This window comes from Narcine bancroftii, chromosome 2 (genome assembly GCF_036971445.1).
Source record: "Narcine bancroftii isolate sNarBan1 chromosome 2, sNarBan1.hap1, whole genome shotgun sequence".
NCBI lineage: Eukaryota > Metazoa > Chordata > Chondrichthyes > Torpediniformes > Narcinidae > Narcine > Narcine bancroftii.
In genome coordinates, this window is record NC_091470.1 from 124,784,232 (window position 1) to 124,808,579 (window position 24,348).

Consider the following 24,348-nt stretch of genomic DNA (forward strand, 5'->3'; position numbering starts at 1 on the left):
CGGAGATGGGGAATCAGAGGCAGGGAATCAGAGGCGAGGAATCAGAGGTGGGGACAGAGGCCGGGAAACAGATATGGGGAAACAGAGGCGGGGAATCAGAGGCGGGGAAACAGAGGCGGGGAATCAGATATGGGGAATCAGAGGTGGGGTATCAGAGGTTGGGAATCAGAGGCAGGTAATCAGAGGCTTGGAATCAGATGCAGGGAATCAGATGCGGGGAATCAGAGGCGGGGAATCAGAGCTGGGGAATCAGAGGTGGGGAATCAGAGTTGGGGAATCAGAGGCGGGGACTTAGATATTGGGAAACAGAGGCGGGGAATCAGAGGCGGGGAAACAGAGGCGGGGAATCAGATATGGGGAATCAGAGGTGGGGAATCAGAGGCAGGGAATCAGATGTACGGAATCAGAGGCCGGGAATCAGAGGCCGGAATCAGATGCCGGGAATAAGAGGCCGGGAATCAGAGGTGGGGAATCAGAGTCCGGGAATCAGAGATGGGGATTCAGAGGCGGGGAATGAGATATGGGGAATCAGAGGCGGGGAATCAGAGGCGGGGAAACAGAGGCGGGGAATCAGATATGGGGAATCAGAGGTGGGGAATCAGGGGCGGGGTATCAGTGGCAGGGAATCAGAGGCGGGAAATCAGAGGACGGGAATCAGAGGCGGTGAATCAGAGGCGGGGAATCAGAGGTAGGGAATCGGATGTGCGGAATCAGAGATGGGGAATCAGAGGTGGGGAATCAGAGGCGGTGAATCAGACATGGGTAATCAGAGGCAGGGATTCAGAGGCAGGAAATCAGACACGGGGAATCAGAGGCGGGGAATCAGAGCTGGGGAATTAGATGCAGGGAATCAGAGTTGGGGATTCAGAGGCGGGGAAACAGAGGCGGGGAATCAGATATGGGGAATCAGAGGTGTGGAATCAGAGGTTGGGAATCAGAGGCAGGGAATCAGAGGCGGGGAAACAGAGGCGGGGAATCAGATATGGGGAATCAGAGGTGGCGAATCAAAGGCGGTGAAACAGAGATGGGGAATCAGGGCAGGGAATCAGAGGCAGGGGATCAAACACGGGGAATCAGAGCTGGGGAATCAGAGGCGGGGAATTAGAGTTGGGGAATCAGAGGAGGGGAATCAGAGGCGGGGAATCAGAGGTGGGGAATCAGAGGTTGGGAATCAGAGGCAGGGAATCAGAGGCGGGGAATCAGAGGCAGGGAATCAGAGGCAGGGAATCAGATGTGCGGAATCGGAGATGGGGAATCAGAGGCAGGGAATCAGAGGCGAGGAATCAGAGGTGGGGAATCAGAGGCCGGGAAACAGATATGGGGAAACAGAGACGGGGAATCAGAGGCGGGGAAACAGAGGCGGGGAATCAGATATGGGGAATCAGAGGTGGGGTATCAGAGGTTGGGAATCAGAGGCAGGTAATCAGAGGCTTGGAATCAGATGCAGGGAATCAGATGCGGGGAATCAGAGGCGGGGAATCAGAGCTGGGGAATTAGAGACAGGGAATCAGAGTTGGGGATTCAGAGGCGGGGAATCAGATATGGGGAAACAGAGGCGGGGAATCAGAGGCGGGCAAATAGAGGCGGGGAATCAGATATGGGGAAACAGAGGCGGGGAATCAGAGGCGGGGAAACAGAGGCGGGAAATCAGATATGGGGAATCAGAGGTGGGGAATCAGAGGTTGGGAATCAGAGGCAGGGAATCAGAGGCTGGGAATCAGATGCAGGGAATCAGATGCGGGGAATCAGAGGCGGGGAATCAGAGCTGGGGAATCAGAGGTGGGGAATCAAAGTTGGGGAATCAGAGGCGGGGACTTAGATATGGGGAAACAGAGGTGGGGAATCAGAGGCGGGGAAACAGAGGCGGGGAATCAGATATGGGGAATCAGAGGTGGGGAATCAGAGGCAGGGAATTAGATGTGCGGAATCAGAAATGGGGAATCAGAGGCAGGGAATCAGAATCAGAAGCAGGGAATCAGAGGCCGGGAATCAGAGGCCGGAATCAGATGCCGGGAATAAGAGGCCGGGAATCAGAGTCCGGGAATCAGAGTCCGGGAATCAGAGATGGGGAATCAGAGGCGGGGAGTGAGATATGGGGAATCAGAGGTGGGGAATCAGAGGCGGGGAAACAGAGGCGGAGAATCAGACATGGGTAATCAGAGGCGGGGAATCAGAGGCAGGAAATCAGACACGGGGAATCAGAGGCGGGGAATCAGAGCTGGGAAATTAGAGGCAGGGAATCAGAGTTGGGGATTCAGAGGCGGGGAATCAGATATGGGGAAACAGAGGCGGGGAATCAGAGGCGGGCAAATAGAGGCGGGGAATCAGATATGGGGAAACAGAGGCGGGGAATCAGAGGCGGGGAAACAGAGGCGGGAAATCAGATATGGGGAATCAGAGGTGGGGAATCAGAGGTTGGGAATCAGAGGCAGGGAATCAGAGGCTGGGAATCAGATGCAGGGAATCAGATGCGGGGAATCAGAGGCGGGGAATCAGAGCTGGGGAATCAGAGGTGGGGAATCAAAGTTGGGGAATCAGAGGCGGGGACTTAGATATGGGGAAACAGAGGTGGGGAATCAGAGGCGGGGAAACAGAGGCGGTGAATCAGATATGGGGAATCAGAGGTGGGGAATCAGAGGCAGGGAATTAGATGTGCGGAATCAGAAATGGGGAATCAGAGGCAGGGAATCAGAATCAGAAGCAGGGAATCAGAGGCCGGGAATCAGAGGCCGGAATCAGATGCCGGGAATAAGAGGCCGGGAATCAGAGTCCGGGAATCAGAGTCCGGGAATCAGAGATGGGGAATCAGAGGCGGGGAGTGAGATATGGGGAATCAGAGGCGGGGAATCACAGGCGGGGAAACAGAGGCGAGGAATCAGATATGGGGAATCAGAGGTGGCGAATCAAAGGCGGTGAATCAGAGATGGGGAATCAGAGGCGGGGAATGAGAGGCAGGGAATCAAACACGGGGAATCAGAGGCGGGGAATCAGAGCTGGGTTATCAGAGGTGGGGAATCAGAGGTTGGGAATCAGAGGCAGGGAATCAGAGGCGGGGAATCAGAGGCAGGGAATCAGAGGCAGGGAATCAGATGTGCGGAATCGGAGATGGGGAATCAGAGGCAGGGAATCAGAGGCGAGGAATCAGAGGTGGGGATCAGAGGCCGGGAAACAGATATGGGGAAACAGAGGCGGGGAATCAGAGGCGGGGAAACAGAGGCGGGGAATCAGATATGGGGAATCAGAGGTGGGGTATCAGAGGTTGGGAATCAGAGGCAGGTAATCAGAGGCTTGGAATCAGATGCAGGGAATCAGATGCGGGGAATCAGAGGCGGGGAATCAGAGCTGGGGAATCAGAGGTGGGGAATCAGAGTTGGGGAATCAGAGGCGGGGACTTAGATATTGGGAAACAGAGGCGGGGAATCAGAGGCGGGGAATCAGATATGGGGAATCAGAGGTGGGGAATCAGAGGCAGGGAATCAGATGTACGGAATCAGAGGCCGGGAATCAGAGGCCGGAATCAGATGCCGGGAATAAGAGGCCGGGAATCAGAGGTGGGGAATCAGAGTCCGGGAATCAGAGATGGGGATTCAGAGGCGGGGAATGAGATATGGGGAATCAGAGGCGGGGAATCAGAGGCGGGGAAACAGAGGCGGGGAATCAGATATGGGGAATCAGAGGTGGGGAATCAGGGGCGGGGTATCAGTGGCAGGGAATCAGAGGCGGGAAATCAGAGGACGGGAATCAGAGGCGGTGAATCAGAGGCGGGGAATCAGAGGTAGGGAATCGGATGTGCGGAATCAGAGATGGGGAATCAGAGGTGGGGAATCAGAGGCGGTGAATCAGACATGGGTAATCAGAGGCAGGGATTCAGAGGCAGGAAATCAGACACGGGGAATCAGAGGCGGGGAATCAGAGCTGGGGAATTAGATGCAGGGAATCAGAGTTGGGGATTCAGAGGCGGGGAAACAGAGGCGGGGAATCAGATATGGGGAATCAGAGGTGTGGAATCAGAGGTTGGGAATCAGAGGCAGGGAATCAGAGGCGGGGAAACAGAGGCGGGGAATCAGATATGGGGAATCAGAGGTGGCGAATCAAAGGCGGTGAAACAGAGATGGGGAATCAGGGCAGGGAATCAGAGGCAGGGGATCAAACACGGGGAATCAGAGCTGGGGAATCAGAGGCGGGGAATTAGAGTTGGGGAATCAGAGGAGGGGAATCAGAGGCGGGGAATCAGAGGTGGGGAATCAGAGGTTGGGAATCAGAGGCAGGGAATCAGAGGCGGGGAATCAGAGGCAGGGAATCAGAGGCAGGGAATCAGATGTGCGGAATCGGAGATGGGGAATCAGAGGCAGGGAATCAGAGGCGAGGAATCAGAGGTGGGGAATCAGAGGCCGGGAAACAGATATGGGGAAACAGAGGCGGGGAATCAGAGGCGGGGAAACAGAGGCGGGGAATCAGATATGGGGAATCGGAGGTGGGGTATCAGAGGTTGGGAATCAGAGGCAGGTAATCAGAGGCTTGGAATCAGATGCAGGGAATCAGATGCGGGGAATCAGAGGCGGGGAATCAGAGCTGGGGAATCAGAGGTGGGGAATCAGAGTTGGGGAATCAGAGGCGGGGACTTAGATATTGGGAAACAGAGGCGGGGAATCAGAGGCGGGGAAACAGAGGCGGGGAATCAGATATGGGGAATCAGAGGTGGGGAATCATAGGCAGGGAATCAGATGTACGGAATCAGAGGCCGGGAATCAGAGGCCGGAATCAGATGCCGGGAATAAGAGGCCGGGAATCAGAGGTGGGGAATCAGAGTCCGGGAATCAGAGATGGGGATTCAGAGGCGGGGAATGAGATATGGGGAATCAGAGGCGGGGAATCAGAGGCGGGGAAACAGAGGCGGGGAATCAGATATGGGGAATCAGAGGTGGGGAATCAGGGGCGGGGTATCAGTGGCAGGGAATCAGAGGCGGGAAATCAGAGGCCGGGAATCAGAGGCGGTGAATCAGAGGCGGGGAATCAGAGGCAGGGAATCGGATGTGCGGAATCAGAGATGGGGAATCAGAGCTGGGGAATCAGAGGCGGTGAATCAGACATGGGTAATCAGAGGCAGGGATTCAGAGGCAGGAAATCAGACACGGGGAATCAGAGGCGGGGAATCAGAGCTGGGGAATTAGATGCAGGGAATCAGAGTTGGGGATTCAGAGGCGGGGAATCAGATATGGGGAAACAGAGGTGGGGAATCAGAGGTGGGCAAATAGAGGCGGGGAATCAGATATGGGGAAACAGAGGCGGGGAATCAGAGGCGTGGAAACAGAGGCGGGGAATCAGATATGGGGAATCAGAGGTGGGGAATCAGAGGTTGGGAATCAGAGGCAGGGAATCAGAGGCTGGGAATCAGATGCAGGGAATCAGATGCGGGGATCAGAGGCGGGGAATCAGAGCTGGGGAATCAGAGGTGGGGAATCAGAGTTGGGGAATCAGAGGCGGGGACTTAGATATGGGGAAACAGAGGCGGGGAATCAGAGGCGGGAAACAGAGGCGGGGAATCAGATATTGTGAATCAGAGGTGGGGAATCAGAGGCAGGGAATCAGATGTGCGGAATCAGAGATGGGCAATCAGAGGCAGGGAATCAGAATCAGAAGCAGGGAATAAGACGCGGGGAATCAGAGGCGGGGAATCAGAGCTGGGGAAGCAGAGGCAGTGAATCTGAGGCGGTGAATCAGAGGCAGGGAATCGGATGTGCGGAATCAGAGATGGGGAATCAGAGGTGGGGAATTAGAGTTGGGGAATCAGAGGAGGGGAATCAGAGGCGGGGAATCAGAGGTGGGGAATCAGAGGTTGGGAATCAGAGGCAGGAATTCAGACACGGGGAATCAGAGGCGGGGAATCAGAGCTGGGAAATTAGAGGCAGGGAATCAGAGTTGGGGATTCAGAGGCGGGGAATCAGATATGGGGAAACAGAGGCGGGGAATCAGAGGCGGGCAAATAGAGGCGGGGAATCAGATATGGGGAAACAGAGGCGGGGAATCAGAGGCGGGGAAACAGAGGCGGGGAATCAGATATGGGGAATCAGTGGTGGGGAATCAGAGGTTGGGAATCAGAGGCAGGGAATCAGAGGCTGGGAATCAGATGCAGGGAATCAGATGCGTGGAATCAGAGGCGGGGAATCAGAGCTGGGGAATCAGAGGTGGGGAATCAAAGTTGGGGAATCAGAGGCGGGGACTTAGATATTGGGAAACAGAGGCGGGGAATCAGAGGCGGGGAAACAGAGGCGGAGAATCAGACATGGGTAATCAGAGGCGGGGAATCAGAGGCAGGAAATCAGACACGGGGAATCAGAGGCGGGGAATCAGAGCTGGGAAATTAGAGGCAGGGAATCAGAGTTGGGGATTCAGAGGCGGGGAATCAGATATGGGGAAACAGAGGCGGGGAATCAGAGGCGGGCAAATAGAGGCGGGGAATCAGATATGGGGAAACAGAGGCGGGGAATCAGAGGCGGGGAAACAGAGGCGGGAAATCAGATATGGGGAATCAGAGGTGGGGAATCAGAGGTTGGGAATCAGAGGCAGGGAATCAGAGGCTGGGAATCAGATGCAGGGAATCAGATGCGGGGAATCAGAGGCGGGGAATCAGAGCTGGGGAATCAGAGGTGGGGAATCAAAGTTGGGGAATCAGAGGCGGGGACTTAGATATGGGGAAACAGAGGTGGGGAATCAGAGGCGGGGAAACAGAGGCGGGGAATCAGATATGGGGAATCAGAGGTGGGGAATCAGAGGCAGGGAATTAGATGTGCGGAATCAGAAATGGGGAATCAGAGGCAGGGAATCAGAATCAGAAGCAGGGAATCAGAGGCCGGGAATCAGAGGGCGGAATCAGATGCCGGGAATAAGAGGCCGGGAATCAGAGTCCGGGAATCAGAGTCCGGGAATCAGAGATGGGGAATCAGAGGCGGGGAGTGAGATATGGGGAATCAGAGGCGGGGAATCACAGGCGGGGAAACAGAGGCGAGGAATCAGATATGGGGAATCAGAGGTGGCGAATCAAAGGCGGTGAATCAGAGATGGGGAATCAGAGGCGGGGAATGAGAGGCAGGGAATCAAACACGGGGAATCAGAGGCGGGGAATCAGAGCTGGGTTATCAGAGGCGGGGAATCAGAGTTGGGGAATCAGAGATGGGGATTCAGAGGCGGGGAATGAGATATGGGGAATCAGAGGCGGGGAATCAGAGGCGGGGAAACAGAGGCGGGGAATCAGATATGGGGAATCAGAGGTGGGGAATCAGGGGCGGGGTATCAGTGGCAGGGAATCAGAGGCGGGAAATCAGAGGCCGGGAATCAGAGGCGGTGAATCAGAGGCGGGGAATCAGAGGCAGGGAATCGGATGTGCGGAATCAGAGATGGGGAATCAGAGGTGGGGAATCAGGTGCGGGGTATCAGTGGCAGGGAATCAGAGGCGGGAAATCAGAGGCCGGGAATCAGAGGCGGTGAATCAGAGGCGGGGAATCAGATATGGGGAATCAGAGGTGGGGAATCAGGGGCGGGGTATCAGTGGCAGGGAATCAGAGGCGGGAAATCAGAGGCCGGGAATCAGAGGCGGTGAATCAGAGGCGGGGAATCAGAGGCAGGGAATCGGATGTGCGGAATCAGAGATGGGGAATCAGAGGTGGGGAATCAGAGGCGGTGAATCAGACATGGGTAATCAGAGGCGGGGAATCAGAGGCAGGAAATCAGACATGGGGAATCATTGGCGGGGAATTAGAGCTGGGGAATTAGATGCAGGGAATCAGAGTTGGGGATTCAGAGGCGGGGAATCAGATATGGGGAAATAGAGGTGGGGAACCAGAGGTGGGCAAATAGAGGCGGGGAATCCGATATGGGGAAACAGAGGCGGGGAATCAGAGGCGTGGAAACAGAGGCGGGGAATCAGATATGGGGAATCAGAGGTGGGGAATCAGAGGTTGGGAATCAGAGGCAGGGAATCAGAGGCTGGGAATCAGATGCAGGGAATCAGATGCGGGGATCAGAGGCGGGGAATCAGAGCTGGGGAATCAGAGGTGGGGAATCAGAGTTGGGGAATCAGAGGCGGGGACTTAGATATGGGGAAACAGAGGCGGGGAATCAGAGGCGGGAAACAGAGGCGGGGACTCAGATATTGTGAATCAGAGGTGGGGAATCAGAGGCAGGGAATCAGATGTGCGGAATCAGAGATGGGGAATCAGAGGCAGGGAATCAGAATCAGAAGCAGGGAATAAGACGCGGGGAATCAGAGGCGGGGAATCAGAGCTGGGGAAGCAGAGGCAGTGAATCAGAGGCGGGGAATCAGAGGCAGGGAATCGGATGTGCGGAATCAGAGATGGTGAATCAGAGGTGGGGAATCAGAGGAGGTGAATCAGACATGGGTAATCAGAGGCGGGGAATCAGAGGCGAGGAATCAGAGGTGGGGAATCAGAGGCCGGGAAACAGATATGGGGAAACAGAGGCGGGGAATCAGAGGCGGGGAAACAGAGGCGGGGAATCAGATATGGGGAATCAGAGGTGGGGTATCAGAGGTTGGGAATCAGAGGCAGGTAATCAGAGGCTTGGAATCAGATACAGGGAATCAGATGCGGGGAATCAGAGGCGGGGAATCAGAGCTGGGGAATCAGAGGTGGGGAATCAGAGTTGGGGAATCAGAGGCGGGGACTTAGATATTGGGAAACAGAGGCGGGGAATCAGAGGCGGTGAAACAGAGGCGGGGAATCAGATATGGGGAATCAGAGGTGGGGAATCAGAGGCAGGGAATCAGATGTACGGAATCAGAGGCCGGGAATCAGAGGCCGGAATCAGATGCCGGGAATAAGAGGCCGGGAATCAGAGGTGGGGAATCAGAGTCCGGGAATCAGAGATGGGGATTCAGAGGCGGGGAATGAGATATGGGGAATCAGAGGCGGGGAATCAGAGGCGGGGAAACAGAGGCGGGGAATCAGATATGGGGAATCAGAGGTGGGGAATCAGGGGCGGGGTATCAGTGGCAGGGAATCAGAGGCGGGAAATCAGAGGCCGGGAATCAGAGGCGGTGAATCAGAGGCGGGGAATCAGAGGCAGGGAATCGGATGTGCGGAATCAGAGATGGGGAATCAGAGCTGGGGAATCAGAGGCGGTGAATCAGACATGGGTAATCAGAGGCAGGGATTCAGAGGCACGAAATCAGACACGGGGAATCAGAGGCGGGGAATCAGAGCTGGGGAATTAGATGCAGGGAATCAGAGTTGGGGATTCAGAGGCGGGGAATCAGATATGGGGAAACAGAGGTGGGGAATCAGAGGTGGGCAAATAGAGGCGGGGAATCAGATATGGGGAAACAGAGGCGGGGAATCAGAGGCGTGGAAACAGAGGCGGGGAATCAGATATGGGGAATCAGAGGTGGGGAATCAGAGGTTGGCAATCAGAGGCAGGGAATCAGAGGCTGGGAATCAGATGCAGGGAATCAGATGCGGGGATCAGAGGCGGGGAATCAGAGCTGGGGAATCAGAGGTGGGGAATCAGAGTTGGGGAATCAGAGGCGGGGACTTAGATATGGGGAAACAGAGGCGGGGAATCAGAGGCGGGAAACAGAGGCGGGGAATCAGATATTGTGAATCAGAGGTGGGGAATCAGAGGCAGGGAATCAGATGTGCGGAATCAGAGATGGGCAATCAGAGGCAGGGAATCAGAATCAGAAGCAGGGAATAAGACGCGGGGAATCAGAGGCGGGGAATCAGAGCTGGGGAAGCAGAGGCAGTGAATCTGAGGCGGTGAATCAGAGGCAGGGAATCGGATGTGCGGAATCAGAGATGGGGAATCAGAGGTGGGGAATCAGAGGCGGTGAATCAGACATGGGTAATCAGAGGCGGGGAATCAGAGGCAGGAATTCAGACACGGGGAATCAGAGGCGGGGAATCAGAGCTGGGAAATTAGAGGCAGGGAATCAGAGTTGGGGATTCAGAGGCGGGGAATCAGATATGGGGAAACAGAGGCGGGGAATCAGAGGCGGGCAAATAGAGGCGGGGAATCAGATATGGGGAAACAGAGGCGGGGAATCAGAGGCGGGGAAACAGAGGCGGGGAATCAGATATGGGGAATCAGTGGTGGGGAATCAGAGGTTGGGAATCAGAGGCAGGGAATCAGAGGCTGGGAATCAGATGCAGGGAATCAGATGCGTGGAATCAGAGGCGGTGAATCAGAGCTGGGGAATCAGAGGTGGGGAATCAAAGTTGGGGAATCAGAGGCGGGGACTTAGATATTGGGAAACAGAGGCGGGGAATCAGAGGCGGGGAAACAGAGGCGGAGAATCAGACATGGGTAATCAGAGGCGGGGAATCAGAGGCAGGAAATCAGACACGGGGAATCAGAGGCGGGGAATCAGAGCTGGGAAATTAGAGGCAGGGAATCAGAGTTGGGGATTCAGAGGCGGGGAATCAGATATGGGGAAACAGAGGCGGGGAATCAGAGGCGGGCAAATAGAGGCGGGGAATCAGATATGGGGAAACAGAGGCGGGGAATCAGAGGCGGGGAAACAGAGGCGGGAAATCAGATATGGGGAATCAGAGGTGGGGAATCAGAGGTTGGGAATCAGAGGCAGGGAATCAGAGGCTGGGAATCAGATGCAGGGAATCAGATGCGGGGAATCAGAGGCGGGGAATCAGAGCTGGGGAATCAGAGGTGGGGAATCAAAGTTGGGGAATCAGAGGCGGGGACTTAGATATGGGGAAACAGAGGTGGGGAATCAGAGGCGGGGAAACAGAGGCGGTGAATCAGATATGGGGAATCAGAGGTGGGGAATCAGAGGCAGGGAATTAGATGTGCGGAATCAAAAATTGGGAATCAGAGGCAGGGAATCAGAATCAGAAGCAGGGAATCAGAGGCCGGGAATCAGAGGCCGGAATCAGATGCCGGGAATAAGAGGCCGGGAATCAGAGTCCGGGAATCAGAGTCCGGGAATCAGAGATGGGGAATCAGAGGCGGGGATTGAGATATGGGGAATCAGAGGCGGGGAATCACAGGCGGGGAAACAGAGGCGAGGAATCAGATATGGGGAATCAGAGGTGGCGAATCAAAGGCGGTGAATCAGAGATGGGGAATCAGAGGCGGGGAATGAGAGGCAGGGAATCAAACACGGGGAATCAGAGGCGGGGAATCAGAGCTGGGTTATCAGAGGTGGGGAATCAGAGGTTGGGAATCAGAGGCAGGGAATCAGAGGCGGGGAATCAGAGGCAGGGTATCAGAGGCAGGGAATCAGATGTGCTGAATCGGAGATGGGGAATCAGAGGCAGGGAATCAGAGGCGAGGAATCAGAGGTGGGGAATCAGAGGCCGGGAAACAGATATGGGGAAACAGAGGCGGGGAATCAGAGGCGGGGAAACAGAGGCGGGGAATCAGATATGGGGAATCAGAGGTAGGGTATCAGAGGTTGGGAATCAGAGGCAGGTAATCAGAGGCTTGGAATCAGATGCAGGGAATCAGATGCGGGGAATCAGAGGCGGGGAATCAGAGCTGGGGAATCAGAGGTGGGGAATCAGAGTTGGGGAATCAGAGGCGGGGACTTAGATATTGGGAAACAGAGGCGGGGAATCAGAGGCGGGGAAACAGAGGCGGGGAATGAGATATGGGGAATCAGAGGTGGGGAATCAGAGGCAGGGAATCAGATGTACGGAATCAGAGGCCGGGAATCAGAGGCCGGAATCAGATGCCGGGAATAAGAGGCCGGGAATCAGAGGTGGGGAATCAGAGTCCGGGAATCAGAGATGGGGATTCAGAGGCGGGGAATGAGATATGGGGAATCAGAGGCGGGGAATCAGAGGCGGGGAAACAGAGGCGGGGAATCAGATATGGGGAATCAGAGGTGGGGAATCAGGGGCGGGGTATCAGTGGCAGGGAATCAGAGGCGGGAAATCAGAGGCCGGGAATCAGAGGCGGTGAATCAGAGGCGGGGAATCAGAGGTAGGGAATCGGATGTGCGGAATCAGAGATGGGGAATCAGAGGTGGGGAATCAGAGGCGGTGAATCAGACATGGGTAATCAGAGGCAGGGATTCAGAGGCAGGAAATCAGACACGGGGAATCAGAGGCGGGGAATCAGAGCTGGGGAATTAGATGCAGGGAATCAGAGTTGGGGATTCAGAGGCGGGGAAACAGAGGAGGGGAATCAGATATGGGGAATCAGAGGTGTGGAATCAGAGGTTGGGAATCAGAGGCAGGGAATCAGAGGCGGGGAAACAGAGGCGGGGAATCAGATATGGGGAATCAGAGGTGGCGAATCAAAGGCGGTGAAACAGAGATGGGGAATCAGGGCAGGGAATCAGAGGCAGGGGATCAAACACGGGGAATCAGAGCTGGGGAATCAGAGGCGGGGAATTAGAGTTGGGGAATCAGAGGAGGTGAATCAGAGGCGGGGAAACAGAGGCGGGGAATCAGATATGGGGAATCAGAGGTGGGGAATCAGAGGTTGGGAATCAGAGGCAGGGAATCAGAGGCGGGGAATCAGAGGCAGGGAATCAGAGGCAGGGAATCAGATGTGCGGAATCGGAGATGGGGAATCAGAGGCAGGGAATCAGAGGCGAGGAATCAGAGGTGGGGAATCAGAGGCCGGGAAACAGATATGGGGAAACAGAGGCGGGGAATCAGAGGCGGGGAAACAGAGGCGGGGAATCAGATATGGGGAATCAGAGGTGGGGTATCAGAGGTTGGGAATCAGAGGCAGGTAATCAGAGGCTTGGAATCAGATGCAGGGAATCAGATGCGGGGAATCAGAGGCGGGGAATCAGAGCTGGGGAATCAGAGGTGGGGAATCAGAGTTGGGGAATCAGAGGCGGGGACTTAGATATTGGGAAACAGAGGCGGGGAATCAGAGGCGGGGAAACAGAGGCGGGGAATCAGATATGGGGAATCAGAGGTGGGGAATCAGAGGCAGGGAATCAGATGTACGGAATCAGAGGCCGGGAATCAGAGGCCGGAATCAGATGCCGGGAATAAGAGGCCGGGAATCAGAGGTGGGGAATCAGAGTCCGGGAATCAGAGATGGGGATTCAGAGGCGGGGAATGAGATATGGGGAATCAGAGGCGGGGAATCAGAGGCGGGGAAACAGAGGCGGGGAATCAGATATGGGGAATCAGAGGTGGGGAATCAGGGGCGGGGTATCAGTGGCAGGGAATCAGAGGCGGGAAATCAGAGGCCGGGAATCAGAGGCGGTGAATCAGAGGCGGAGAATCAGAGGCAGGGAATCGGATTTGCGGAATCAGAGATGGGGAATCAGAGCTGGGGAATCAGAGGCGGTGAATCAGACATGGGTAATCAGAGGCAGGGATTCAGAGGCAGGAAATCAGACACGGGGAATCAGAGGCGGGGAATCAGAGCTGGGGAATTAGATGCAGGGAATCAGAGTTGGGGATTCAGAGGCGGGGAATCAGATATGGGGAAACAGAGGTGGGGAATCAGAGGTGGGCAAATAGAGGCGGGGAATCAGATATGGGGAAACAGAGGCGGGGAATCAGAGGCGTGGAAACAGAGGCGGGGAATCAGATATGGGGAATCAGAGGTGGGGAATCAGAGGTTGGGAATCAGAGGCAGGGAATCAGAGGCTGGGAATCAGATGCAGGGAATCAGATGCGGGGATCAGAGGCGGGGAATCAGAGCTGGGGAATCAGAGGTGGGGAATCAGAGTTGGGGAATCAGAGGCGGGGACTTAGATATGGGGAAACAGAGGCGGGGAATCAGAGGCGGGAAACAGAGGCGGGGAATCAGATATTGTGAATCAGAGGTGGGGAATCAGAGGCAGGGAATCAGATGTGCGGAATCAGAGATGGGCAATCAGAGGCAGGGAATCAGAATCAGAAGCAGGGAATAAGACGCGGGGAATCAGAGGCGGGGAATCAGAGCTGGGGAAGCAGAGGCAGTGAATCTGAGGCGGTGAATCAGAGGCAGGGAATCGGATGTGCGGAATCAGAGATGGGGAATCAGAGGTGGGGAATCAGAGGCGGTGAATCAGACATGGGTAATCAGAGGCGGGGAATCAGAGGCAGGAATTCAGACACGGGGAATCAGAGGCGGGGAATCAGAGCTGGGAAATTAGAGGCAGGGAATCAGAGTTGGGGATTCAGAGGCGGGGAATCAGATATGGGGAAACAGAGGCGGGGAATCAGAGGCGGGCAAATAGAGGCGGGGAATCAGATATGGGGAAACAGAGGCGGGGAATCAGAGGCGGGGAAACAGAGGCGGGGAATCAGATATGGGGAATCAGTGGTGGGGAATCAGAGGTTTGGAATCAGAGGCAGGGAATCAGAGGCTGGGAATCAGATGCAGGGAATCAGATGCGTGGAATCAGAGGCGGGGAATCAGAGCTGGGGAATCAGAGGTGGGGAATCAAAGTTGGGGAATCAGAGGCGGGGACTTAGATATTGGGAAACAGAGGCGGGGAATCAGAGGCGGGGAAACAGAGGCGGAGAATCAGACATGGGTAATCAGAGGCGGGGAATCAGAGGCAGGAAATCAGACACGGGGAATCAGAGGCGGGGAATCAGAGCTGGGAAATTAGAGGCAGGGAATCAGAGTTGGGGATTCAGAGGCGGGGAATCAGATATGGGGAAACAGAGGCGGGGAATCAGAGGCGGGCAAATAGAGGCGGGGAATCAGATATGGGGAAACAGAGGCGGGGAATCAGAGGCGGGGAAACAGAGGCGGGAAATCAGATATGGGGAATCAGAGGTGGGGAATCAGAGGTTGGGAATCAGAGGCAGGGAATCAGAGGCTGGGAATCAGATGCAGGGAATCAGATGCGGGGAATCAGAGGCGGGGAATCAGAGCTGGGGAATCAGAGGTGGGGAATCAAAGTTGGGGAATCAGAGGCGGGGACTTAGATATGGGGAAACAGAGGTGGGGAATCAGAGGCGGGGAAACAGAGGCGGGGAATCAGATATGGGGAATCAGAGGTGGGGAATCAGAGGCAGGGAATTAGATGTGCGGAATCAGAAATGGGGAATCAGAGGCAGGGAATCAGAATCAGAAGCAGGGAATCAGAGGCCGGGAATCAGAGGCCGGAATCAGATGCCGGGAATAAGAGGCCGGGAATCAGAGTCCGGGAATCAGAGTCCGGGAATCAGAGATGGGGAATCAGAGGCGGGGAGTGAGATATGGGGAATCAGAGGCGGGGAATCAGAGGCGGGGAAACAGAGGCGGAGAATCAGACATGGGTAATCAGAGGCGGGGAATCAGAGGCAGGAAATCAGACACGGGGAATCAGAGGCGGGGAATCAGAGCTGGGAAATTAGAGGCAGGGAATCAGAGTTGGGGATTCAGAGGCGGGGAATCAGATATGGGGAAACAGAGGCGGGGAATCAGAGGCGGGCAAATAGAGGCGGGGAATCAGATATGGGGAAACAGAGGCGGGGAATCAGAGGCGGGGAAACAGAGGCGGGAAATCAGATATGGGGAATCAGAGGTGGGGAATCAGAGGTTGGGAATCAGAGGCAGGGAATCAGAGGCTGGGAATCAGATGCAGGGAATCAGATGCGGGGAATCAGAGGCGGGGAATCAGAGCTGGGGAATCAGAGGTGGGGAATCAAAGTTGGGGAATCAGAGGCGGGGACTTAGATATGGGGAAACAGAGGTGGGGAATCAGAGGCGGGGAAACAGAGGCGGGGAATCAGATATGGGGAATCAGAGGTGGGGAATCAGAGGCAGGGAATTAGATGTGCGGAATCAGAAATGGGGAATCAGAGGCAGGGAATCAGAATCAGAAGCAGGGAATCAGAGGCCGGGAATCAGAGGCCGGAATCAGATGCCGGGAATAAGAGGCCGGGAATCAGAGTCCGGGAATCAGAGTCCGGGAATCAGAGATGGGGAATCAGAGGCGGGGAGTGAGATATGGGGAATCAGAGGCGGGGAATCACAGGCGGGGAAACAGAGGCGAGGAATCAGATATGGGGAATCAGAGGTGGCGAATCAAAGGCGGTGAATCAGAGATGGGGAATCAGAGGCGGGGAATGAGAGGCAGGGAATCAAACACGGGGAATCAGAGGCGGGGAATCAGAGCTGGGTTATCAGAGGTGGGGAATCAGAGGTTGGGAATCAGAGGCAGGGAATCAGAGGCGGGGAATCAGAGGCAGGGAATCAGAGGCAGGGAATCAGATGTGCGGAATCGGAGATGGGGAATCAGAGGCAGGGAATCAGAGGCGAGGAATCAGAGGTGGGGAATCAGAGGCCGGGAAACAGATATGGGGAAAGAGAGGCGGGGAATCAGAGGCGGGGAAACAGAGGCGGGGAATCAGATATGGGGAATCAGAGGTGGGGTATCAGAGGTTGGGAATCAGAGGCAGGTAATCAGAGGCTTGGAATCAGATGCAGGGAATCAGATGCGGGGAATCAGAGGCGGGGAATCAGAGCTGGGGAATCAGAGGTGGGGAATCAGAGTTGGGGAATCAGAGGCGGGGACTTAGATATTGGGAAACAGAGGCGGGGAATCAGAGGCGGGGAAACAGAGGCGGGGAATCAGATATGGGGAATCAGAGGTGGGGAATCAGAGGCAGGGAATCAGATGTACGGAATCAGAGGCCGGGAATCAGAGGCCGGAATCAGATGCCGGGAATAAGAGGCCGGGAATCAGAGGTGGGGAATCAGAGTCCGGGAATCAGAGATGGGGATTCAGAGGCGGGGAATGAGATATGGGGAATCAGAGGCGGGGAATCAGAGGCGGGGAAACAGAGGCGGGGAATCAGATATGGGGAATCAGAGGTGGGGAATCAGGGGCGGGGTATCAGTGGCAGGGAATCAGAGGCGGGAAATCAGAGGCCGGGAATCAGAGGCGGTGAATCAGAGGCGGGGAATCAGAGGTAGGGAATCGGATGTGCGGAATCAGAGATGGGGAATCAGAGGTGGGGAATCAGAGGCGGTGAATCAGACATGGGTAATCAGAGGCAGGGATTCAGAGGCAGGAAATCAGACACGGGGAATCAGAGGCGGGGAATCAGAGCTGGGGAATTAGATGCAGGGAATCAGAGTTGGGGATTCAGAGGCGGGGAAACAGAGGCGGGGAATCAGATATGGGGAATCAGAGGTGTGGAATCAGAGGTTGGGAATCAGAGGCAGGGAATCAGAGGCGGGGAAACAGAGGCGGGGAATCAGATATGGGGAATCAGAGGTGGCGAATCAAAGGCGGTGAAACAGAGATGGGGAATCAGGGCAGGGAATCAGAGGCAGGGGATCAAACACGGGGAATCAGAGCTGGGGAATCAGAGGCGGGGAATTAGAGTTGGGGAATCAGAGGAGGGGAATCAGAGGCGGGGAAACAGAGGCGGGGAATCAGATATGGGGAATCAGAGGTGGGGAATCAGAGGTTGGGAATTCGAGGCAGGGAATCAGAGGCGGGGAATCAGAGGCAGGGAATCAGAGGCAGGGAATCAGATGTGCGGAATCGGAGATGGGGAATCAGAGGCAGGGAATCAGAGGCGAGGAATCAGAGGTGGGGAATCAGAGGCCGGGAAACAGATATGGGGAAACAGAGGCGGGGAATCAGAGGCGGGGAAACAGAGGCGGGGAATCAGATATGGGGAATCAGAGGTGGGGTATCAGAGGTTGGGAATCAGAGGCAGGTAATCAGAGGCTTGGAATCAGATGCAGGGAATCAGATGCGGGGAATCAGAGGCGGGGAATCAGAGCTGGGGAATCAGAGGTGGGGAATCAGAGTTGGGGAATCAGAGGCGGGGACTTAGATATTGGGAAACAGAGGCGGGGAATCAGAGGCGGGGAAACAGAGGCGGGGAATCAGATATGGGGAATCAGAGGTGGGGAATCAGAGGCAGGGAATCAGATGTACGGAATCAGAGGCCGGGAATCAGAGGCCGGAATCAGATGCCGGGAATAAGAGGCCGGGAATCAGAGGTGGGGAATCAGAGTCCGGGAATCAGAGATGGGGATTCAGAGGCGGGGAATGAGATATGGGGAATCAGAGGCGGGGAATCAGAGGCGGGGAAACAGAGGCGGGGAATCAGATATGGGGAATCAGAGGTGGGGAATCAGGGGCGGGGTATCAGTGGCAGGGAATCAGAGGCGGGAAATCAGAGGCCGGGAATCAGAGGCGGTGAATCAGAGGCGGGGAATCAGAGGCAGGGAATCGGATGTGCGGAATCAGAGATGGGGAATCAGAGGCAGGGATTCAGAGGCAGGAAATCAGACACGGGGAATCAGAGGCGGGGAATCAGAGCTGGGGAATTAGATGCAGGGAATCAGAGTTGGGGATTCAGAGGCGGGGAATCAGATATGGGGAAACAGAGGTGGGGAATCAGAGGTGGGCAAATAGAGGCGGGGAATCAGATATGGGGAAACAGAGGCGGGGAATCAGAGGCGTGGAAACAGAGGCGGGGAATCAGATATGGGGAATCAGAGGTGGGGAATCAGAGGTTGGGAATCAGAGGCAGGGAATCAGAGGCTGGGAATCAGATGCAGGGAATCAGATGCGGGGATCAGAGGCGGGGAATCAGAGCTGGGGAATCAGAGTTGGGGAATCAGAGGCGGGGACTTAGATATGGGGAAACAGAGGCGGGGAATCAGAGGCGGGAAACAGAGGCGGGGAATCAGATATTGTGAATCAGAGGTGGGGAATCAGAGGCAGGGAATCAGATGTGCGGAATCAGAGATGGGCAATCAGAGGCAGGGAATCAGAATCAGAAGCAGGGAATAAGACGCGGGGAATGAGAGGCGGGGAATCAGAGCTGGGGAAGCAGAGGCAGTGAATCTGAGGCGGTGAATCAGAGGCAGGGAATCGGATGTGCGGAATCAGAGATGGGGAATCAGAGGTGGGGAATCAGAGGCGGTGAATCAGACATGGGTAATCAGAGGCGGGGAATCAGAGGCAGGAATTCAGACACGGGGAATCAGAGGCGGGGAATCAGAGCTGGGAAATTAGAGGCAGGGAATCAGAGTTGGGGATTCAGAGGCGGGGAATCAGATATGGGGAAACAGAGGCGGGGAATCAGAGGCGGGCAAATAGAGGCGGGGAATCAGATATGGGGAAACAGAGGCGGGGAATCAGAGGCGGGGAAACAGAGGCGGGGAATCAGATATGGGGAATCAGTGGTGGGGAATCAGAGGTTGGGAATCAGAGGCAGGGAATCAGAGGCTGGGAATCAGATGCAGGGAATCAGATGCGTGGAATCAGAGGCGGGGAATCAGAGCTGGGGAATCAGAGGTGGGGAATCAAAGTTGGGGAATCAGAGGCGGGGACTTAGATATTGGGAAACTGAGGCGGGGAATCAGAGGCGGGGAAACAGAGGCGGAGAATCAGACATGGGTAATCAGAGGCGGGGAATCAGAGGCAGGAAATCAGACACGGGGAATCAGAGGCGGGGAATCAGAGCTGGGAAATTAGAGGCAGGGAATCAGAGTTGGGGATTCAGAGGCGGGGAATCAGATATGGGGAAACAGAGGCGGGGAATCAGAGGCGGGCAAATAGAGGCGGGGAATCAGATATGGGGAAACAGAGGCGGGGAATCAGAGGCGGGGAAACAGAGGCGGGAAATCAGATATGGGGAATCAGAGGTGGGGAATCAGAGGTTGGGAATCAGAGGCAGGGAATCAGAGGCTGGGAATCAGATGCAGGGAATCAGATGCGGGGAATCAGAGGCGGGGAATCAGAGCTGGGGAATCAGAGGTGGGGAATCAAAGTTGGGGAATCAGAGGCAGGGACTTAGATATGGGGAAACAGAGGTGGGGAATCAGAGGCGGGGAAACATAGGCGGGGAATCAGATATGGGGAATCAGAGGTGGGGAATCAGAGGCAGGGAATTAGATGTGCGGAATCAGAAATGGGGAATCAGAGGCAGGGAATCAGAATCAGAAGCAGGGAATCAGAGGCCGGGGATCAGAGGCCGGAATCAGATGCCGGGAATAAGAGGCCGGGAATCAGAGTCCGGGAATCAGAGTCCGGGAATCAGAGATGGGGAATCAGAGGCGGGGAGTGAGATATGGGGAATCAGAGGCGGGGAATCAAAGGCGGTGAATCAGAGATGGGGAATCAGAGGCGGGGAATGAGAGGCAGGGAATCAAACACGGGGAATCAGAGGCGGGGAATCAGAGCTGGGTTATCAGAGGCGGGGAATCAGAGTTGGGGAATCAGAGGCAGGGAATCAGATGTGGGGAATCAGAGTCCGGGAATCAGAGATGGCGATTCAGAGGCGGGGAATGAGATATGGGGAATCAGAGGCGGGGAATCAGAGGCGGGGAAACAGAGAAGGGGAATCAGATATGGGGAATCAGAGGTGGGGAATCAGGGGCGGGGTATCAGTGGCAGGGAATCAGAGGCGGGAAATCAGAGGCCGGGAATCAGAGGCGGTGAATCAGAGGCGGGGAATCAGAGGCAGGGAATCGGATGTGCGGAATCAGAGATGGGGAATCAGAGGTGGGGAATCAGGGGCGGGGTATCAGTGGCAGGGAATCAGAGGCGGGAAATCAGAGGCCGGGAATCAGAGGCGGTGAATCAGAGGCGGGGAATCAGATATGGGGAATCAGAGGTGGGGAATCAGGGGCGGTGTATCAGTGGCAGGGAATCAGAGGCGGGAAATCAGAGGCCGGGAATCAGAGGCGGTGAATCAGAGGCGGGGAATCAGAGGCAGGGAATCGGATGTGCGGAATCAGAGATGGGGAATCAGAGGTGGGGAATCAGAGGCGGTGAATCAGACATGGGTAATCAGAGGCGGGGAATCAGAGGCAGGAAATCAGACACGGGGAATCATTGGCGGGGAATTAGAGCTGGGGAATTAGATGCAGGGAATCAGAGTTGGGGATTCAGAGGCGGGGAATCAGATATGGGGAAATAGAGGTGGGGAACCAGAGGTGGGCAAATAGAGGCGGGGAATCCGATATGGGGAAACAGAGGCGGGGAATCAGAGGCGTGGAAACAGAGGCGGGGAATCAGATATGGGGAATCAGAGGTGGGGAATCAGAGGTTGGGAATCAGAGGCAGGGAATCAGAGGCTGGGAATCAGATGAAGGGAATCAGATGCGGGGATCAGAGGCGGGGAATCAGAGCTGGGGAATCAGAGGTGGGGAATCAGAGTTGGGGAATCAGAGGCGGGGACTTAGATATGGGGAAACAGAGGCGGGGAATCAGAGGCGGGAAACAGAGGCGGGGAATCAGATATTGTGAATCAGAGGTGGGGAATCAGAGGCAGGGAATCAGATGTGCGGAATCAGAGATGGGGAATCAGAGGCAGGGAATCAGAATCAGAAGCAGGGAATAAGACGCGGGGAATCAGAGGCGGGGAATCAGAGCTGGGGAAGCAGAGGCAGTGAATCAGAGGCGGGGAATCAGAGGCAGGGAATCGGATGTGCGGAATCAGAGATGGGGAATCAGAGGTGGGGAATCAGAGGCGGTGAATCAGACATGGGTAATCAGAGGCGGGGAATCAGAGGCAGGAAATCAGACACGGGGAATCAGAGGCGGGGAATCAGAGCTGGGAAATTAGAGGCAGGGAATCAGAGTTGGGGATTCAGAGGCGGGGAATCAGATATGGGGAAACAGAGGAGGGGAATCAGAGGCGGGCAAATAGAGGCGGGGAATCAGATATGGGGAAACAGAGGCAGGGAATCAGAGGCGGGGAAACAGAGGCGGGGAATCAGATATGGGGAATCAGAGGTGGGGAATCAGAGGTTGGGAATCAGAGGCAGGGAATCAGAGGCTGGGAATCAGATGCAGGGAATCAGATGCGGGGTATCAGAGGCGGGGAATCAGAGCTGGGGAATCAGAGGTGGGGAATCAAAGTTGGGGAATCAGAGGCGGGGACAGATATGGGGAATCAGAGGCGGGGAATCAGATATGGGGAAACAGGGGCGGGGAATCAGAGGCTGGGAAACAGAGGCGGGGAATCAGATATGGGGAATCAGAGGTGTGGAATCAGAGGTTGGGAATCAGAGGCAGGGAATCAGAGGCGGGGAAACAGAGGCGGGGAATCAGATATGGGGAATCAGAGGTGGCGAATCAAAGGCGGTGAAACAGAGATGGGGAATCAGGGCAGGGAATCAGAGGCAGGGGATCAAACACGGGGAATCAGAGCTGGGGAATCAGAGGCGGGGAATTAGAGTTGGGGAATCAGAGGAGGGGAATCAGAGGCGGGGAAACAGAGGCGGGGAATCAGATATGGGGAATCAGAGGAGGGGAATCAGAGGTTGGGAATCAGAGGCAGGGAATCAGAGGCGGAGAATCAGAGGCAGGGAATCAGAGGCAGGGAATCAGATGTGCGGAATCGGAGATGGGGAATCAGAGGCAGGGAATCAGAGGCGAGGAATCAGAGGTGGGGAATCAGAGGCCGGGAAACAGATATGGGGAAACAGAGGCGGGGAATCAGAGGCGGGGAAACAGAGGCGGGGAATCAGATATGGGGAATCAGAGGTGGGGTATCAGAGGTTGGGAATCAGAGGCAGGTAATCAGAGGCTTGGAATCAGATGCAGGGAATCAGATGCGGGGAATCAGAGGCGGGGAATCAGAGCTGGGGAATCAGAGGTGGGGAATCAGAGTTGGGGAATCAGAGGCGGGGACTTAGATATTGGGAAACAGAGGCGGGGAATCAGAGGCGGGGAAACAGAGGCGGGGAATCAGATATGGGGAATCAGAGGTGGGGAATCAGAGGCAGGGAATCAGATGTACGGAATCAGAGGCCGGGAATCAGAGGCCGGAATCAGATGCCGGGAATAAGAGGCCGGGAATCAGAGGTGGGGAATCAGAGTCCGGGAATCAGAGATGGGGATTCAGAGGCGGGGAATGAGATATGGGGAATCAGAGGCGGGGAATCAGAGGCGGGGAAACAGAGGCGGGGAATCAGATATGGGGAATCAGAGGTGGGGAATCAGGGGCGGGGTATCAGTGGCAGGGAATCAGAGGCGGGAAATCAGAGGCCGGGAATCAGAGGCGGTGAATCAGAGGCGGGGAATCAGAGGTAGGGAATCGGATGTGCGGAATCAGAGATGGGGAATCAGAGGTGGGGAATCAGAGGCAGTGAATCAGACATGGGTAATCAGAGGCAGGGATTCAGAGGCAGGAAATCAGACACGGGGAATCAGAGGCGGGGAATCAGAGCTGGGGAATTAGATGCAGGGAATCAGAGTTGGGGATTCAGAGGCGGGGAAACAGAGGCGGGGAATCAGATATGGGGAATCAGAGGTGTGGAATCAGAGGTTGGGAATCAGAGGCAGGGAATCAGAGACGGGGAAACAGAGGCGGGGAATCAGATATGGGGAATCAGAGGTGGCGAATCAAAGGCGGTGAAACAGAGATGGGGAATCAGGGCAGGGAATCAGAGGCAGGGGATCAAACACGGGGAATCAGAGCTGGGGAATCAGAGGCGGGGAATTAGAGTTGGGGAATCAGAGGAGGGGAATCAGAGGCGGGGAAACAGAGGCGGGGAATCAGATATGGGGAATCAGAGGTGGGGAATCAGAGGTTGGGAATCAGAGGCAGGGAATCAGAGGCGGGGAATCAGAGGCAGGGAATCAGAGGCAGGGAATCAGATGTGCGGAATCGGAGATGGGGAATCAGAGGCAGGGAATCAGAGGCGAGGAATCAGAGGTGGGGAATCAGAGGCCGGGAAACAGATATGGGGAAACAGAGGCGGGGAATCAGAGGCGGGGAAACAGAGGCGGGGAATCAGATATGGGGATTCAGAGGTGGGTTATCAGAGGTTGGGAATCAGAGGCAGGTAATCAGAGGCTTGGAATCAGATGCAGGGAATCAGATGCGGGGAATCAGAGGCGGGGAATCAGAGCTGGGGAATCAGAGGTGGGGAATCAGAGTTGGGGAATCAGAGGCGGGGACTTAGATATTGGGAAACAGAGGCGGGGAATCAGAGGCGGGGAAACAGAGGCGGGGAATCAGATATGGGGAATCAGAGGTGGGGAATCAGAGGCAGGGAATCAGATGTACGGAATCAGAGGCCGGGAATCAGAGGCCGGAATCAGATGCCGGGAATAAGAGGCCGGGAATCAGAGGTGGGGAATCAGAGTCCGGGAATCAGAGATGGGGATTCAGAGGCGGGGAATGAGATATGGGGAATCAGAGGCGGGGAATCAGAGGCAGGGAAACAGAGGCGGGGAATCAGATATGGGGAATCAGAGGTGGGGAATCAGGGGCGGGGTATCAGTGGCAGGGAATCAGAGGCGGGAAATCAGAGGCCGGGAATCAGAGGCGGTGAATCAGAGGCGGGGAATCAGAGGCAGGGAATCGGATGTGCGGAATCAGAGATGGGGAATCAGAGGTGGGGAATCAGAGGCGGTGAATCAGACATGGGTAATCAGAGGCAGGGATTCAGAGGCAGGAAATCAGACACGGGGAATCAGAGGCGGGGAATCAGAGC